The sequence below is a fragment of the Lepus europaeus genome, chromosome 9 (assembly GCF_033115175.1).
Source record: "Lepus europaeus isolate LE1 chromosome 9, mLepTim1.pri, whole genome shotgun sequence".
Lineage (NCBI taxonomy): Eukaryota > Metazoa > Chordata > Mammalia > Lagomorpha > Leporidae > Lepus > Lepus europaeus.
This window is the reverse complement of record NC_084835.1, coordinates 28,690,191-28,702,743: the sequence shown is the minus strand read 5'-3', so window position 1 is coordinate 28,702,743 and position 12,553 is coordinate 28,690,191. Positions and strand designations below refer to the sequence as shown.

General features: G+C 50.2%; 1 protein-coding gene across 1 annotated transcript in view; it reads right to left on the bottom strand.

Annotated features, from left to right (window-relative positions):
* Positions 1 to 12,553, bottom strand: part of CACNA2D3 (calcium voltage-gated channel auxiliary subunit alpha2delta 3) — an 877,616-nt gene that overhangs the window by 103,391 nt on the left and 761,672 nt on the right. The gene's annotated exons all lie outside the window — the stretch shown is intronic.

Sequence of the window (12,553 nt, the reverse complement as noted above, 5' to 3'; positions counted from 1 at the left end):
AGGGAAACTGCCGAGGGAAGACCAAGTGCCTAGGAACAGAAGCAGGTTCCCTCTGGCCATCCAGATCCCCAGGCTAAAGTCATCCACCTGGGAGGCAGATGTGTCCAGCCGGAGCAGATCCGGCTCAGCACAGATCTGCCCCAAACAGCTGCATGCAAGGCGACTGTGAGTGGGGAGAGGGAGCGGAACAGGAGAGCATTCATGAGACAGACAGCACTCTGGAGCAACCAAGCTCTTTTTTCTTCCTAACCTTTTGGAATTTCAGGACCTTAGACTATTTGGGAGTCAGCCCTGGAGTGAAGGCTACCACTTCTGTCCTGAAGTTTCATCAAGCAGCTCATGGGGATGGAAAAGCCATCCCATCATGAAATGCTCGGCAACACCCAAGTCCCTCCCCTGGGCCCCTGAACAGGCTTTGGCAATGGGCTGTGCTGGTCAGCTCTCTGGAGGACGGCAAGCAAGCCAGGTGCAGCTGGCACTTCCTTTGCTGAGACACCAGGCAAGTGCAAATCCTCCTGAGCCATGCCTCTAGACAGCGGCCCCGCTGGTCCACAGGCTCCCTGGTCTCCACGTCCCTTCTCCCACTCTACAAGGATTCCCCTAGGCACAGCTGGTGTCCGGGAGGTGCTCAGTTAAAACTGAATGAATGAATGAGGGAGCTGGTGCATGTATTCCAGACAGGAGGCAGTTAATCAGCCGCCTTGCATGCTCTCTCTGAGGGATAGCAGTCTGAAATACAGTTGTTAACATTCTTCTCCCAGAGTTTCCTGGCACCCCCTGGCTCTTCTCCATTCCCTCAGCTAAAGCATTCCATGTTTAAGGCCTCAGGGAAGGGAGGACAGAGAAGAACGGAGAACAAAGGCGGAAAAATCTGGATTTTTCAATCTCCAAAGCTGAGGCCCTCCTGAATATCAGAGGGGAAAGAAAACAGGGGAACTGCCTGGGCCAGTCTGACTTCCTTCAGTCTCCCAAGCAGACCATTCAGGAAAGAAGATCTGCCTGCAAAGGGGAGAGAACCAAGGGGAGCCAAGGTGCTGGCTGAGGGGCCAGCTGTGCAGCACAGCGGGTTAACGCCCTGGCCTGAAGCGCCGCATCCCATATGGGCGCCAGTTCAAGTCCTGGCTGCTCCACTTCCGATCCAGCTCTCTGCTATGTCCTGGGAAAGCAGGACAAAATGGCCCAAACCCTTGGGCCCCTGCACCCGCGTGGGAGACTCGGAAGAAGCTCTTGGCTTCTGAACGGCACAGCTCCGGCCATTGAAACCAATTGGGGAGTGAATCATCAGGTGGAAGACCTCTCTTTCTCTCCCTGCCTCTCCTTCTCTAACTTTTTCTCATAAAAAAAAGGCGTTCGCTGACCCGAAGGCAAAGACCCATGCACGTCGTCCCTGCAAGCATCCGTGTTTCCTGCCCTGAGCCCAGGTCCAAACCCAAGGTCAAAAGAGGGGCTCCCAGGACAGAGGAGAGTGTTCCCTTCCCCAATGCATTGTTCTGTCTCTCTACACTAGTGCTGCAAAGCAAAGGAACCCTGGAGATTCCTTCTCCCAGCCTTGCTACAGTTAGAAAGGAAGAAGGCCATGGACAGACAACCTGGCAGGAGGGGGTTCCCTGGCCCTGCTGCCTTGTCCGCCTTGGAGGCCCCGGGTCAGTGCCGACTGACCCCAAGATCACCCTCAATCGGAACAAGGCGGCCGTGGCACTGACCTGTGCATGGACTGATGACAGAGGACCAGATGGGCCTGGTGATTCAGGGAATGCCTGCAAGATGACGTGATTGAATGTCCCCCTCCCTTGAGCTGCAGGTAGGCCTCCTCACTGGAAGAAGGTGAAGAGACACTGAATTCAAGGGAAGTTCCTGGCCCCCATCCCCAGGCTATAAGAGGCTTTAGGTAGCAATCAAGGGTAGTTCAAAAAAGCTGCACTGAGAACACAGCTGAGTGTGGGGTTGCAAGCTCTCAGCCCACATGTGTTTACAACCCAAGAGCTCAGGCAACGGAGCACTTAACTAAAGTGGACTAACCTGGGCGTCGGCTCCGATACCAGGACCCTGGCCCCGGCCCACGTCCATCCGGACCCCATGCACTGAGTCCTCCGCCTGCAGCAGAGGTGTGGGCAGGGGAACCATGGACCACCAGCTGGGCCCTTGCCTCCTTCCCGCACTGGCAGGGGTGCCAGGCTTCAACCCTCGTGGAAAGTTTCCTCTTTTGCTGCTGCAAGGCTAGCAAGTTGGACCTGCTCAGAACATTCCCAACTCTGCTGAGTTGGTAAAACCTGAAGAGTTGCTAGGATCTCTGGGGTAGATCTTGTCACTGTCACCTGCGTGCAGTTGAGAGCACGGAGGTGTCTCTGGCTGAGCTGGAGGATGGACGACAGAAGTTTCTCATCTGAAAGCTGGGAGAGACTCGGTGGGCATCAGAATTTAAAGCCCAATCTTTCTAACGTCAAAGCGGAAGCAGAACACAGGTATCACAAATAAAGGAGCATCACCTTAAATTACTTAAAGAACACAGATTTCACCGACCTGCCCTGATAAGAGGCACTTTGGCACTCCATCTGCTTGCTAGGAGACTGGTGAAGTACACACGTGTTTCTCCCCAAGCTTTTGCTGGCTGCTTTCTGTTTCTTTTCTTTCCTAAGTCTGTGAACTGATCTGTTTCCTGGATGCCAAAAAGAGCCTTTAGGCTCACTTCGGAAGCACCTGAGCTCACCTGCTCTTGATGAAGAAAGAAGGGGCAAGTAGGCACCGCCCACAGCAGAGCCACACCCTCCCAGCCCTAGTCTCCCTGAAGGAGGGACAGGGGCATAGGGGGCAGTTTGTAAACTGGGCTGGTACCCATAGGAAAGGGCATTAATTGAAGCCCTTCTAGGGCCAGGCAGCTGGTCTACATTGTCCTGATTAACACTTAAGCAATGCTGAGGGAGAACCTGTTATTTTGCTTTAAACAGCTCAAAGGAAAGGTATCTGGACAAGACCTAAGGTACTGTCTGGGAGTCCTACATCGTTTACCCAAGCACCTGGGTTTGAGTTTCACTTCTGTTCTTGACTCCAGCTTCCTGCTAACGTGCACCTTGGGAGACAGCAGGTGCTGACTCAAGTCACTGGGTCCCCGCCACCCACGCGGGAGACACACACTGAGCTCCTGTTTCCAGCCTGCCCCAACCCTGGCTGCTGTAGGCATTTATGTGGTGAACTTGCAGAGGGGAGCACTCTCTGTGTATCTCTCCAACTTTCAAAAACATGAATAAATACAGAAATAAAAAAAAAAACAGAAATAAAAAGGTGCACATGATTCCATGACTTAGCCAGGGCCCAGCAGTTGGTAGGACTGGGTGGGCCTGGGAATTGAGCCACCAGCCTGACTCTGAGCCTGCTGCCCTGGATTCCCCATTCTCCGTGGTGGTTCTCAGTGGGGCTGCACCACCCCCTAGGGGCTGCTTTGCAAGTTTGTAGTGAGGCTCTGAGTGCCACAGTGAGAAGTCCTACAGTTCTTAGGATGCCTTCCAGCCTCCGAAGAATGACTCCAAGTCCTTCATGGCTCCAAGTGTTCCCCTTGGGACTGAAGTACCTCAAAGCATGAGCCACAGCAGGGCCTAGGACCGAACGTCATTTATTGCTAAACAGAAAGTGTGTCTTGCAACTTGGAATTTTCTAGAAATTTAACTGCAGAGAGAAAGAGGTGAGTGTACTTGGCTTCCTCGGCAATTTCCTGGTTTCAGAGAATCTCATCACTAGGGGAGCAGGATTTGCCGATGAGCTATGCAGCCAGCAGCCCAGGCACCGGCAGAGAAGCTCCAAGGAAGGAAGTAGAAGTCTTGGCCACTGCGTTTTCTTCTCTTGGGGTTGTGCCCTCAAACATATATGTACTAAGTATATTGTCCTTTAAAAATGACTCTCCTTTTATTCCTTGATATTATAGATATAACATAATTTCTATAATGTAATTATTACTTGGGGGGACAGCTTGTAGGGAAACAGGCTGTGTTTTCTATTGATTTCATTCTGAGCTAATAAAGGGTCTATGACAGATTTTTACACAAAAGGGGTCTTGGGTGCCATAGGACTGAGAACTGTCCTGGCTTCCGTTCCCCCTCTGCCGCAGGGTTCCGTGAGTGGCCTCCCTTTCTTTACCCTCCCCCAGCCTTGACTTTGTGGCTCCCATCCTCTCGCCTTGCCTTGAAAGCACAGAGCAGGCGCGGCCAAACCTCACATGTCGCCATGGCTTCCTCTGTGCTCCCTTTCCCGTTTATTTTGGCCCTGATCAAGTGCAAGATATTGGTATCTGAGGCTCAGCTCCACTGATGGATTTCCCATCTCAGAACCAAGCAACGAAGGAACAGATCCTTTTGTGCTTAGCAGACCCAGGTCCCAGATAAGGAGCTGCTTCTCTGGGGTTGCTCTGCAGGCCGGAGCTCTGTGGCTAGCTACACTGTGCATATGTTTCTTCTAAGCAGAAGCACTGTCTTTGAATTGGGGACAGGCTGGGAAGGGGTACGGAGCCATGCAAACTGCTTTCCTTGCCCTGAGTATCTTAATGATCAGGATTGTCAGCACTTGGGCCGCTGCTGTGGGAGATGTCGAGGGATGGAGGGAGTACTTTGCAGTTCCACACCACACATCAATTCCCTACAATAAGGGAGCCGCAGCGAGCAAAGGAGCAAGCAACAGAGCCCCAAGTAGATTAAAAGGGGCCTTTGTAGTGGCTGCATCTGGACATTAAAATAAATCTCTCCTAGCACTAAAATAACATCTATGTTCATTTGGGCCGGTGCCACATTCAGCATTTAAGAAATTTGACAAAACCTCGCTTGAGCATGTTGGAGTTTGCCAGCTCACAACAAAACAAGAAAGCTACCTCGGCCGCATGGAAATACTTCTCCCGGTCCCCTGCCTTCCCTCGTGGCCCCCATTTTCCGGCTACACTTGAAAGAAAACGACTCTGCCCTTTTTTCAGGTGCCAACCACTTAGCCTGGCCCTGAAACGGGCAGCAAATTGCCTCTGGAGGTGGGAGACTTCAAGACGAATCTGTTTCTTTTCCCCTAAAGGAAACTACTAGAGAGTCTGCGTGCCGGATAAAGCCGTTAATAGCCAGAGAAACATTATTTGGGGTGGCCCTCAGGTAGACTAGACATGAATAATGCCTCATAAAAATAATTACCTCTACCCAGTGCACAGCACACCCGATGGGCTTGGCAGGGACCCCGTTTCCAAGAGAATTGTAGGCAAAAGAAATCTCTATGCAAGACGGAACGGGTGCATCTATCTGGGACTGAGACCATGGTGCCTTCCAAACCCGTTCTGAATTTTTCTGAGACCCTGACAATGTTGGGGGCCAAGGGATGGGGTGGGGGAGCTCAGCCTGGTGCTTCCACTTTATGTCACAATCAGGCCTAAAATAAGGAACTAACAGACTTGCTGAGAATGCTGACAATGAACTCTGATTTGATTCCAATTGGCTGGGGCCTGGGTGCACAGGTGGGCAGAATTTCAGAGCTAGAAGGGTGGGGTGAGCCACTGAACCCAACCTGGGGTATTACCAGTCAGTAACTGGAGGTTCGATGAGGTTGCCCACTTGCCCGAGGAGGCTCAAAGATGGCGCGGACCAATGCAGACTCTGGCTGGGCTGGAATCTCCAATACCCATTGCTTTTGTCAGCTAGACATGCACAGCCCTCCCCCTCCCCCGGGCCATTCCCCTTAGGGCACTGTCCTGCCTACAACTCCAGGCTGGGTGGGTTGTGCAGGGTTAACCTGCCACTCCTCAGACACAGAGATGTCTCCTCCTCTACCACACAAACACCAATGAAAAGAAGCCGTGGGACTTTGAACGGAAACTTTTAGGAAAGAGTGGACTTAGTTCCATTGAGTTTGCCACACTAGCCAGTCAAGTGTTGGGGGCAGCAGGTGAAGAAGGTCTGCTCGAGGACAGAGACAACCCCAAGAAATGTGAATCAACACACGGAGCACCTTGGTGATTTCAGCTGAGCCCTGCATCCAACTGTACCTGATACCAGCAGCAGCTTTGGACTTTGTAGTAATGGACAATGTAGTCGTAGACAATGGATTTCTACCCACGCCAACCAACCAAATAACTTCCTTTATTTATTAATTTTTGCTTGAGTCAGTTGAGCTTGGCTTACAGTGCTTGCCATGGACAGAATCTTGAATGATACAACTCAACTGTAGGGTGGAGGCTCCTCCCCATAGGAGGTGGGCAATTAATCTTGATTTCTCAAAACTACAATGAGAAGCTCTCTGCTGAGAGCAACATGCAACAGTTAATATGACAACACGGGCACAGAAGGCAAGTGTGTGGCATGCAAGCTGCCCTTGGTTACTCCATGGCAACCATCCCTAGTGAATCCAGGTGCTCCTTCCTTAGCAGCCTCACCATCCTTCCAACACAGCACACCAGAAAGCCATGACCATCACCCAGTACCAAGCTGTAACCCTCACGGTGAGATTGTAATTAGGAACACAGCATCTTTACCCATGCTAGTCCTTTAACTGCTCCAAGACACCACGTTCTGGATAAGACAAAAACATGCATCTCCACGAGGGGCCTCCCGTTCATCTTTTGGGAGGGTTTTCATTTCTTCCCAATGACAATTACCTAGGCTCTTCCAGCTGTTGCAGAGGTAGGGTGTGAGCTGACACAGTAACAGATCCACTCAGCTTGATGAGCTCTCAAGAAGTTTCCAGGACTAGACCTCAGGCTCACCCCCTCCTTAAAGATTCCCAAGCAAAAAAAAAAAAAAAGTCCTGTCTCATTCCCCCATCATTACAGTCAGGGGAAAGTGATCAGGAACAGCATGCCATGCAACCTGAGATCACAGGAAGGCATCAAGTCCTCACCAGGTGGCATCCACCTGGGCATCACAGCCTCCTCCCCAGCAGCCCAGCCCCGCGGGGAGGAAGAGAGGCTGGGACCAGATTTCCCAGCATCCCCCTCATGTGTGGCTTCCATTTCCAGTCTGCCAACAAGAGAGCCGGCACTGGATTTTGAAGGCAGCACAGAGACAGAGGCCACCTGGCTCCCAAAGCAGTGACAGGCAGATGTGAGGTTTCAGGCAGCATCTGAGTACTTTAAAAAAAAAAGTTTATTTATTTATTTGAAAAGCAGAGTTTCAGAGAGGTAGAGGCAGAGGCAGAGAGAGAGATCTTCCATCCACTGGTTCACTCCCCAGAGGGCAGCAACAGCCAGAACTGCGCCGATTTGAAGCCAGGAGCCAGGAGCTTCTTCTGGGTCTCCCACGTGGGTGCAAAGGCCCAAGGACTTGGGCCATCCTCCACTGCTTTTCCAGGCCATAGCAGAGAGCTGGATGGGAAGTGGAGCAGCCGGGTCTCAAACCGGCAATCAGATGAGATGTGGGCACTGCCATCGGCCCCCTAAGTAAGTTTCAGAGTCACCTGCATGGCTGCTTCCTGACCTGCATCTCCCTACCTTTCAATGATCATAAAAGCTTCTGGTTTCTGTATTCAAGCCACAAACCTTTAGAATACACACAGCAGCTTCTGCTCCCAGGGCCTTTCCTCCTCTCCTATCATCATGGGGTGTGTGCAGAGCTAAGATTTCCTTTGTATGCGACTATGTCTCCACACTATTAGGAATGTGTCTAGGGCATGAGGGGACATCCTGAAGACACCTAGCCCTCAGCACGCTGGAGACTTCTGTGTTATCCAATAGGCTCAACCGTAGCAGGTTGTCCTGTAGGTCTTTGGAGAATGCCCCACTGGCTCCTGCAAGGTTCTGCCCTGCACTGGTATCCCGGCTCAATCCTACAACTCCTTTCTCTCTGCCTGGAAGTCCCAGCTACAGCCTCTTGTGCTTCCTGTCTTCTCTTAGGCTTGGAAAAACAACTCCATTGTTTCTTAGTCTGCTGACAAAGCCAGGAGGTGGCACGGGATTGGAATCCAGTGCTCCTGTTTACTTGCTGTGAAGGATAAGGCACCCACCTTCCCTCTGCTCAGTCATAAGGCTATGATGATGCTAGATCAAGTAGAGTGTCTGGTACCCAGCAAAAGTGTACTAACTGTGAGCTTCAGTATTCTAGAATTTTCCTTATGGGATTTCACAAAAACACTGATAATGACCCTTCTGCCAGAGTTGATAACTTCCTTTCCCCAGCCCAGCAACATGTTCTCAGATCTACAAATTCCCCTTAGAACTATCTCAAAGGGGGCAGGTGTTTGGCCTAGCAGTGAGGCTACCACACTGGAGTGCCTGAGTTTGATTCCTAGCTCTGGCTCCTGACTCCAGCTTCCTGAAAATGCAGATCCTGGGAGGCAGTGGTCGTGTCTCAAATGCCTGGGTCCCTGCGACTCACATGGGAGACCTGGATTGAGTCCCTGGCTCCTGGCATTGGCCAGGCCCAGTCCTGCTCATTGTGGGCATCTGGAGAGTGAACCAGCAGAGGGCAACTCTATGCCTGCCATCCAGCCTTTCTGTCTTTCTAAGAAAATGATTTAAAAGTTAAGAAAAAGAACTACTTTGGCTTACTTCTCTTTCTCTGTTTCTATACAAGGTATTTAAATTCTCAAGAAACTGTTACAGCTGTCAACAGCAAAGAGTGGCCAACTCCTTGCCTAAGGCTCTTCAGGTAACTTGAATCACTTTAAATGCACTATGGCCACAGGAAGATTAACTTTTCACAATGCTTCACGATTTTTATCAACACAGTATTACAAGTGCAGATAAAACCATTCATTCTAAAGCTCCACGCCTTAGGATTAATCTGAGCTGGGGACTGAGTAGTCCCAGGGATTTGTCTTTACAAACTACATCTACTCCCAAAGTTGCATTTCTTCCCTTTTATTTTTCCCCTTGTTTCAAGTGTTAAGGACCAGATTCCTTTCATTGAATGAAGGAGGGCGCAAAGCAACGTGCCTCTCCAATGCTGGGCCAAATGCTCACTCCCCACTGTCTGGAGCCAGTTTCCATGAAGGTACATGGTCCCTGGCTTTTATTTGCCACTCTGGAACCTTAAGGCATGGGTACAAGTGACCCTACCTTTGTTAATTTTTGCAAAATTCCATTTTTCATTTTTCATGCCCACTGGAAGGGTTATTTCTAAGAGGCTTCATGTTCCTCCCTGCTTTCAGTGGCTGCTCCCTTTGCCTCTGCCTTTTACTTTCTTTCTCTCGCTGTCCCCTCTTCATCCAACACATATCAAGTGAAGATCTTCAGTCCTGGGGGGGCCCTGAAGGATGCGGCAGCTCATGTGCTCCCAGGGCTTCACATCTCTGAAGGCACAGGGAGACTCTGCAACAGTGAGCACTGCCACTGGAGGGAAGGGCAGCTACGGGATGAGGGGAGGGGTGGGGTGTGACCCGCCCATCACTGGGGGTCAAGGGATAAACAGCGTTTTACCTGCAGCCTGGGGCCAGGGGCTTAGCACTGACAAAGTGAGGCAAAGGAGAAAACATCAGAGGCTAAGACCCTGCGGTGAAAGCTGGAAGAACTGAGACTTGCAGGACAGGTACAACAATGTGTACTGCTGTTCTGCTGTTGATCTCATTTTTAAAAAAAAAAGGGGGGGGGGGGAATTATTTTAAAGTCAGAGAAACAGAGAGAGAGATCTCCCACCCGCTAGTTCATTGCCTAGTTGACCCCAATGACCAGGGCTGGGCCAGGCCAAAGCTAGGATCCAGGAGCTTCCTTCAGGTCTCCCATGTGGTTAGCAGGAGCCAAAACACTTGGGCCAATGTCCACTGCTTTCCCAGGTGCATTAACAGGGAGCTGGATGGGAAGTAGAACAGCCAGAACATGTCCTGGCACCCATATGGGAATGCTGGCACAGCAGGAAGTGGCTTTGCCCACTATGCCACAGGGTTGGCCCCTGCTGTTTATTGCTTTAGAAGTTCCCACTTCTGTTTATGGCATCCCAGCATCAAGCAAATGTCACAAGGAGGCAGGGCACAACTTTTCCTACTGTTTGGAGAGAGCTGGGTGAGTGGTTGTAGCAAAGTACCTCTGTGTGGAGAAGTCACTGAGACAGGGGTCAGACCCCTCCTTCTTTCCAGCAAGGCGGAGCACACACCACTCTCAGGCACCTGGCATCACCTGGCATCATCACCCAGTGCTGCTGCACTGTCCACTGACTCCTGGGTGGAAGTAGCTTCTCTGCCTGCTGCAAGCCTGGCCTTGTCTGACTCCCCACGTCCTCACAAAGCCCCAGAACACCGTGCCGAAACAAGGATAGCTCGAGACACCGAGCAGAGGATTGAGAAGGAAGCATATCTCCCTTACACGTGGAGGAGATGAGGGAGTGACCGCACTGGACAAAGCTGAGAGGCCACTGAGCTGCCTGAGGATCAGTGACATTAAGGGATGCAGATGTTGACCACTGCTCCAGCAGTGGGAGAGCCCGGAGTGGACTCCAGGGCGTCTTCAAGATCCTCCTCGATCCTTACACATCCCGAAGGCATTGTTCATCCTCGGGAGACATTCACAAGCACCTGGGAGGAACAGGGACACATGCCTGAGCTGGGGACAGGAGAGACGGGGCAAAAGGTGGTGGCATTTGGAACCAGAGACAACTGGCCCCCAGAGTCCCTTTCAAGGCCAAGACTCAACACAGTAATGCTTAGAGAGTCAAATTTACTCACTGCCATGGACACGGCGTACAAAATACTAGCAGCTATCAATATCACAACCGGCTGTACATACCACAGGTATCATCTCAGATATTCCTGAAAACGTTAATGTCCAGATGAGGCAGAGGTGAGGGGCTGAGCTAAGAACGTATAAAGTTGCACCTGACTCAGGAGAATGCTCCCTGTCTCCAATCCAGCACCCAGGTGATGGCCAACAGATCCCCAAACAAGCTCTAGAGTTACCGATCTTTACCCTACCCCCTTAAGTGCTGAGTTCCTCTTCATCTGTTAAACATTTAAAATAAATCAAGTAAAATATGACTAGGGAAAATAAAAGGAATGATGTTGCACATGCACGTGTAGAGCCTTCAACATGAAGAGGGACAAATCTGATAAAAATGGATGATTTAGAGATAACAGCACAGCCAACAAGACAAAAATGACTCTAACTACAGTCAGTCTGCTCAGAAATATAGGGAGATACTGTGTTCTTGAACCAAGAACAGGCTGTTGTCAAAAATGACTCCTAGAAATTTAAAATAAAAGAGTGAAAATAAATTTAAGTAGAATACGCATGGTGAAAAAAAGAAAACTTCCCAGGACATTTTTGAAGAAGATTCTGCAAAATAATGTATGAAAAAGCCATACAAGAAACTTGTAAATCAATACAGGATATCTGAAATCAAGAGTTTGAAAAATACTCAGCACAATGAATGAACAGGACCCACAGATTCTCAGAATTCTAGAGCTCTAGGGACAAAGAGTATGATCCAAAAGCTTCCAGGGCTGAGGCTGCGAGGGCCTGGTCATATGGAAGAATATGGAAATAGAATGGCACCAGACTTATTGACAATACAGAAAGCGAAAAGAAAACGAGGAGCCAGCTCTGTGTCCTAGCAGTAAAGCCACCGCCTGCAGTGCTGGATCCATATGGGCAACAGTTCGAGTCCCGGCTGTTCCACTTCCAATACAACACTCTGCTATGGCCTGGGAAAGCAGTAGAAGATGGCCCAAGTCCTTGGGTAATTGGACCCATGTGGGAGATCTGGAAGAAGCTCCTGGCTCCTGACTCTGGACTGGCACAACTCCAGCCATTGCAGCTATCTGGGGAGTAAACCAAGAGATGGAAGACCTTTCTCTCTCTCTCTCTCTCTTCCTCCCTTCCTCCCTCTGCCTCTCTGTAACTCCATCTTTCAAATAAATAAATAAATATTTTAAAAAATTACTGAGCAATATCTTCAAACTTCTAGGGGAATATTAGTTCCAACCCAGAATTCTATACCCAGCCAATGAAGTGAACTAGTAGAACCAAGACATTTTTAGAGTTACAAGGATTGAAGGAATTTTATCCCCCTTCCTTAGAAAACTACTGGAACATAGTTATTGACAAAGTAAGGAATGAAGTCAGGGAAAAGGCAGGCATGGCTTTAGGTCCCCGGGCGGGGGGAATGTCCAGCCCACGGGCCGGGGGAACGTCCAGCTTGTGGGCTGTATGAGGCTCGTGAAATCACTGGGTCTGGGCCTGCCAATGCAACTGCAGGCAGGACTCAGAATCCAACAAATCAGTAGCAGGCTGTTTTAAGCTGATAATTTTGTGTGGCTCATGAAAGACGTTCCAAGTATCCAAATGACCCCTGGTAGAAAAAAGGTTCCACAGTCCTGGCAGGAGAAACAGGACTCTGACAAGGAAATGGTCTGGGGAAGTCTTCGGAGCTCTGCTGCCTGAGAGCTCTCAGCCCACGTGCCATGGGCTGACAGAGGGCAGGGACGGAGCTCTCTCCAAAGCACAATGAAATGGGCAGAAATATCAAACTGGGAGAAAACGGCGGTTTTAAGTGGCATTTGACATGTTTGATCAAACACACGGGGGAAATGAGGGCAAGCAAAAACAAGGGGATTTTTCAATCCAGAGGAAGATATCATGAGAAGAGGAAACACAGAGGCGCACTATTTAACACAG